We start from the raw sequence: 7,146 nt of genomic DNA on the forward strand, positions 1-7,146 counted from the left end.
GTTTCAAACAAAAATACATTAATAAGGCCATAACTAAAAATTCATTCTGCATGTGATTTTTGGTGTGTGCCAGATCCTTTGAGTGGCACAGGCTCACCCTGACACACCTGTGGCCACGCCGTCGCTCTGCTGTCTGAGCGGCTGTGTTTCAAGCTGGTTAATGATGAACTGTAAACCAGAATAAGTTAACTGTACTCAAAAAAATCAAGGCTATCAGTTGCCACATTTTTTTTCAGTTCATAAACTGGAGGTTATCAGAGCTTAAATATTTGGAGTTAGTATTACATGTACTTGATTATAGTGAAATTATTAATTAAGCCAACTCAAAGTAAATACAACTTTCACTCACCTCCCTCATTTCAATAAATTAATATAAGTTAATGGAACTGAATACTTTTTATTAATTGTTTCATTTTCAATAAACGTTACATAAATTGAAAATTATGAGTTTAATAAACACAAAGAAAGAAACTTCTACTGGCACTCAACATTTTGAAGTTAGTAAAACTTCTAAACAAATTTTAAGTCACTACTTATTAAAATTAATTTGAACAGTGAATTTCTTGTTGACTCAGTAATGAGATGGCATGTCAGAGTTGGACATGTTTGTCTTTCATATCATATGCATATTATGTAAAAAGGTTTGCTAACAGTAGTTGACTCTCAGTATAAACTTTAAAAAAATGTAAGGGTTGCTGACACGACACTTTCTCCGTTCATTTGTTCTTTGCTTATTTCATGTTGTAAACATAAAAAAGGATCCATTCTGCCTCTTCTAAATCCACTCTTGATATTTTGATAACCTGCCTTTATTTTCTGTTTTTAGATGTTAGGGCAGCAGGTCTTTATTTCTCAGGTTTTGTACAATCTTTCAAAATTTGTTCTCAAGCCACAAACTCAAACTTAAACAGTTTCAGTAGTGACATGAAAAGGCAGGACCATATTTTTTTTTACATTAAAATTCATGATTTACAAAGAAAATACAAAATAAATGTACTATAAAAAATAATTGAAAAAATCAAAAATGTCTTTTCAAAAAACAACACTAGTAACATTGGTTCAGTGTCATTTTCATAAGTTGAAATGTAGAGTTTAGTGTTCGGGACAGGTCCCATAAAGTTCTCACTAAATTATTGCCTTGTATATATTAAGCTTACTGCTATCTGAAATATTATTTAGGCCTTTATTGATCTTAGTAAACATCTAAGATTTGCACACTTCAAATGCTTTTTGACGGTGTTTTTGGTTGTGGGACACAGCAGTTTGTTATGAAGCCTTTCAATCACCACTGCTGCTCCGCTGGATGAACACAGCTGATGGAGGCCCAGAGGTAAGTGAGGTCTGCTTGTTACCACAAAGTTTCTAGCTTGATTTTTTTGGCTAGCAGGATGTCAAAGTGAATGGATTAATCAGTATATATTAAAAAAATAATTACACCTTGAATTTGCATACTATTTTACATACTGTTCTAGAGTTCTGTGACATCATTCTGATGTCATCAATAGAAGCAGGTGCTCAGAATTCTGGCCTCATTCCCCTGCAGGCAGCCTTTGGAGAGGTAAGACGTCTTTACAGGTCTGATAAGACTACTTTTTGATTTGACCGTTTCTCTTTAGTTGAACAGTGTTGTGTTGTGGGAAAGTACATTTATTTCCCCTGTGTTATTCTGTCAAATAAGTTTCTTTTTTCATTAGTTACACACCAAATACCATTTCAGTCAGATGTACATCTTTTGCTGCAATCAGGGGACGCAAATGTACTTTTTGTGTTGCACAAAACAATTTCAACAACTACATTTTGCTTTAATTGTTGCCTAAATTACATCTGTGACTGTCTATGGTTTGATTTACAGATGTGATGAAAATTTAAAATTATTTCATGTGTATTTCACTAAATATGAATTCTCAATTCTTTTTGTTGCTCCTGTGAGCACTTTGCTTGATCACAAAGTAGTTTTTGTTTTGTCATGTTACAGAAAAGGGTTGCTAAATATTACTCATTTACTAGTAAAATTGCAGGTGTCAGAGTAAATAAAAATACAAAGTATTTGTTGCAGAAACTACTCAGAGTATTAGTTACTTTTTCACCATTAATGTCACAGTCACCTCTCCAAACTAGATTTACAGATTTTGTGCATTTTCCTGAACCAGTAGCTGAAAATGCTAACAAATGATTAATTAATCATTTATATGATACAAAACATATTTTGTAACTGAGGTGCAGTGACTGCCATGACTGTTGATTAAATATCCACAAATGCATTTTTAATTAGTTAAATTCTTAATAGCAATTGATTGATTAATGATTAATCATATCCGTACTCCAGCCTTTAGTTTGTGTGTCCTTGTTTTCACTGGACTGTTTGTGAACAGCTCACCTGGCTGGTTAATAAAATATAGATGAAATGTAATTCAAATTGTACTCAGTACTCAATCATGATTTTTTCATTTGTTACATACCAAATACCATTACAGTCAGGTGTGCATCTTTTGCTATGCACTCAAAAAAATGTTGTATTTACTTTATGTCAACAAATTTCACTATACTGAGTTGTGTTAGACACAATAATGATAATTGAATAATATTCTTTAACATGGCAATAACTAACTTATATGCAAGAAGACTGTATTAAGTAATCTCAACATTATCTGCTCAACTTAATTAATAGGTCAGTGTCCAGTTAACTAAGCTGACAAACATATATTCAACATAATGCCTTCATTGAATATGTTTATTAATACAACTTAAAGATATTTCATTACACTGATTTAAATCACTTTTGTAAGTATAACTTAACTGTTGGACCTCAACTGTATTTAGTGTTATTCCTGTGAGCAGTTTGCTTGATCACAAAATACTTTTTCTTGTCATGTTGCAGAAAAAGTTTCTCTTAAACCAATTTTGGAAAACAGTGCTTTCATTGTAGCATAGTCATGGCAGTCATAGTCTGTTTATTATTATTGTTATTATTATTATTGTTGTTATTATATAGGAAAACCCCTGGATGATGAGGGAAAAAAAAAGCCATTTATATAATTTATTTTCAATTTTTTGGTAAAATAAAAATGTCTTATGTAAACTTCGTAACATGCAAACTACACATTTGTAGTATTTGTACAGTCAGTTTTTTCTTTTGTATATTTTCAGACAGTTTTGGAATATTTTCCTCTTGTCTATAAACACAATAATTTGTGACATAATAAGAAAAGGTTAGATTGACCTGTTATGATTTTTTTTTAACATCTACACTGTAATAATATATTTTTAAATTTTTTAAAAAAAAAAGTTTCCACAGCTTAGTTACTAAAAATTAAAATCTAGACATTTTTTCAGATTGATGGTATTCTGAATCCAATTTTTCTTTTTGAAGGGCATAAAATGTATCATACTAATTTAAACATTAGTCTTGAGTGATGTCTTTAGTAGACCTGCTTTTATTCTAAAAATTAATATGGACTTTTTTGTCTTGATGCATGGTATAATGACACATACAGACCAGAGGAATTTTGCTTGGTTAATTTTAGCTCAGATAGAAAGATTGATTAAGTTAGAAAGAATTTGTTCAGTTTCTTAATTGAAAAAATATTGTGATTACCAGTGAAATCACCACTGTGTGTGTTTGTGTCTGCAGTTCATCACCATCGGTATACGCCTAGAGAGAGAATGTTTTGTTCCGTTCCTGAAAATCCCCCTGCAAGACCTCGGTCTTCAGGAGATACACGGAGGGGTGTGAGACCTCCATCTCCTGGAGACCTTGTCCTTCCCACGATCTTGAAGGAGCGCAAGCGAAGGGGTGAGAGCCCTTCGACTTGTGGTAACATCGTCCCTTTCTTGATCTGGGAGGAGCACGGGCGAAGGGGTGAGAGACCTTCGTCTCGTGGAGGCACCAATCCTTCTACCATCATGAAGGAGCCCAGACAAAGGGGTGAGAGACCTTTGTTCTGTGGCGACAACAACCCTTCTATGGTGGTGGAGGCCCTGGGACAAAGGAGTGAGAGACCTTCATCTCCTGAAAACACCCAGCTTTCTACCACCTGGAGGAAGCATGAGCAAAGGGGTGAGAGACCTTTGTCTCATGGAGACACCGGCCCTTCAGCCATCTTGAAGGAAGGAAGGGGTGAGAGACCTTCATCCTTCGAAGACAACCAGCCTCTTACGACCAGGAGGCAGCAGAGACGTAGAGGTGAGAGCCCTCCGATCTCTGCAGACAACAAGCCTTGTACCACCAGGAAGGCTCCCAAAAGTACGGTGGCCGACAAGTGCAAACGCGCTGCATATACAGACAGGCGCTACAAATACAGAAACGCGCTGCATATAAGAAAACAGATGCAAAAGGAAATCGCTGCAAATACAGAAACGCGCTGCATAAACAGAAACGTGCTGCAAATACAGAAACGCGGTGCATATAGGAAAACAGATGCAAAACGAAAACGCCGCAAATACAGAAACGCGCTGCAAATGAGAAAACAAATGCAAAAAGAAAACGCCGCAAATACAGAAACGCGTTGCAAATGAGAAAACAAATGCAAAACGAAAACGCCGCATATACAGTCACACAACGGAAGTGCTCCAGGCCTCTAGGGGCAGTGCTGAGCTTTCCCCCGAGAGACAGACAACGGACGAATCAACCTGCGGAGGAGAGGAATAGGCCTACGTGAAAATATTATGGCACATATTACTAGATAAAATCCTTACTGTCTGTTACTCCCACTGTTGTTTTATGTTTGAGTGTTGTCATGTTGCTTATATAATGTCATGTTTCCTTGTATGTCTTCAACATGACAATAAAGTTTGTTTAAAAAAAATAAAATAAAATAAAAAAAAACCCGAAAGGGGAAACGTAATTATGAAGAATAAACATCCCGTAACTGTTTTTTAAACTAAAAAAAAATGTGAGAAGTAGAAGGTTATTGGTGAGAGGAAAATTGGAGGTGGGAGAGGCTACATGAAAAAGTACGTATTCTTTTTTCTTTTTCTTTCTTTCTTTCTTTTTTCCACATGTGGCCCTCATCTTTTACTGTATTAAGAAAGTGCAGCTGATTTACATTTTTACATTTTTACATTTTTGTTTGTTTGTCGGATTTACATTTTCTGATTTTTTGCCTCTCCCGCCTCCAATTTTCCTCTCACCAATAACTTTCTACTTCTCACGTAGGCCTATTCCTCTCCTCCGCAGGTTGATTCGTCCGTTGTCTGTCTCTCGGGGAAAGCTCAGCACTGCCCCTAGAGGCCTGGAGCACTTCCGTTGTGTGACTGTATATGCGGCGTTTTCGTTTTGCATTTGTTTTCCTATATGCAGCGCGTTTCTGTATTTGCAGCACGTTTCTGTTTATGCAGCGCGTTTCTGTATTTGCAGCACGTTTCTGTTTATGCAGCGCGTTTCTGTATTTGCAGCGATTTCCTTTTGCATCTGTTTTCTTATATGCAGCGCGTTTCTGTATTTGTAGTGCCTGTCTGTATATGCAGCGTGTTTGCACTTGTCGGCCACCGTAGTACGGTGGCCGACAAGTGCAAACGCGCTGTTTTCTTATATGCAGCGCGTTTCTGTATTTGTAGTGCCTGTCTGTATATGCAGCGCGTTTGCACTTGTCGGCCACCGTACAAAAGCAGAAGGAAGAAGAAACATCGATCACCCTCAGGAAGCATCTCCTCTGATTCCCGTGACTTGGAATTTGAGGTGTTTCCATCTCTCTTCTGTGTGTCGGAGGAGCCAAATCAGACTCCTGAAAGGTCTCGCTCTCCTTCTGTTTAGGATGAGGACAGAGAAAGTCAGGAGGATGAAGAGACAGGAACACCAGAGCTGGATGAAAAAGAGAGTAATAGACAGGCCAAATTATTTGTCCAGCGTTGGGCCAAGAGAATGGAGGAAAGGGACAGAGTGTGGAATGAAGAGTAAGAAAGACGAGGAAGAGGCAAGGAAGGAGACAGAAAGACAGGAGAAGCAGGAGAGGGAGAGAGAGAAAAGGGAGAAGAAAGAAATGCAAAAGATAGAGAAAAAGGAGAGAGAACGACAGGTGAAGGAAGAGAAGGAGGCAAGAAAAAGACAGGAGAAGGAGGAGAAAGAACTTAAAAGGGAGAAAAAAGAGAGAGAACGACAGGAGAAGGAGGAGAAAGAAGAACTTAAAAGGGAGAAAAAAGAGAGAAAGACAGGAGAAGGAGGAGAAGAAGGAGCGAAAAAGACAGGAGAAGGAGGCGAAAGAAGAACTTAAAAGGGAGAAAAAAGAGAGAGAAAGACAGGAGAAGGAGGAGAAGAAGGAGCGAAAAAGACAGGAGAAGGAGGCGAAAAAGGAATATAAGAGGGAGAAGAAGGAGTTAGAAAGAAAGGAGAAGGAGGAGAAGGAAAGAGAGAAAAGGGAACAGGAGGTGGCAGGAAAACGGGCGAAGGAGGAGAGAAAAAGACAGAAGAAGGAGGACAGAGAATGTCAGGAGGGTCAGGGAGCAGAGGACAAAAAGGAGAGAAAAAGGCAGGAGAAGGAGGAAAAAGAAAAAGCAAAAAAAGAGAGGAAGGACAGAGAAAAGCAAGCCAAAGAGGAGAAAAAACGGCAAAAGGAGGAGGAGAAAGAAATGCAGAGGAAGGAGAAAGAGGAGACAGAAAGACAGGAGAAAGAGGAAAGAGAGAGGAGACAGAGGGAGGAGAAGGACAGAGATAGTCAGGAGCAAGGAGCAGAAAAAGAGAGAAGAAGTCTCTTCACAAGATTCTGCATGTGGCTGCTCGAGTGTGAGAGGGAGGCCACAATAAAAGCCCTGAACAGGAGCCACGAGGACGAGTGGTTCATTCTGCTTAATGGTAAGAAAGTTCATTTTCATTCTTTTGTATAAAGTTTCACATGTTGTAGGAGTATGCTTTATCTGTCACAGTCACTTTTAATTGCTTGTAATCATGCAGGGTGAGAAAAAATACTTGGTTACTTTTGGATTACCTCATTCTTCTTCTTCTTCTTCTTCTTCTTCTTCTTCTTCTTCTTATTATTATTATTATTATTATTATTATTATTATTATATTAGCCCCACATAGTGTTTTAGGGCTGCAACTAGCAATTATTTTTTTAATCTTTCAATTTGTTGATTATTTTCTCAATCAGTGAGTTGTTTGGTACATGAAATGTCAAAAAATGGTGAAAATTAGGGTCCAAGGTGATGTCCTCA

Source organism: Lutjanus erythropterus, chromosome 1, assembly GCF_056507025.1.
Source record: "Lutjanus erythropterus isolate fLutEry1 chromosome 1, fLutEry1.hap2, whole genome shotgun sequence".
Lineage (NCBI taxonomy): Eukaryota > Metazoa > Chordata > Actinopteri > Lutjaniformes > Lutjanidae > Lutjanus > Lutjanus erythropterus.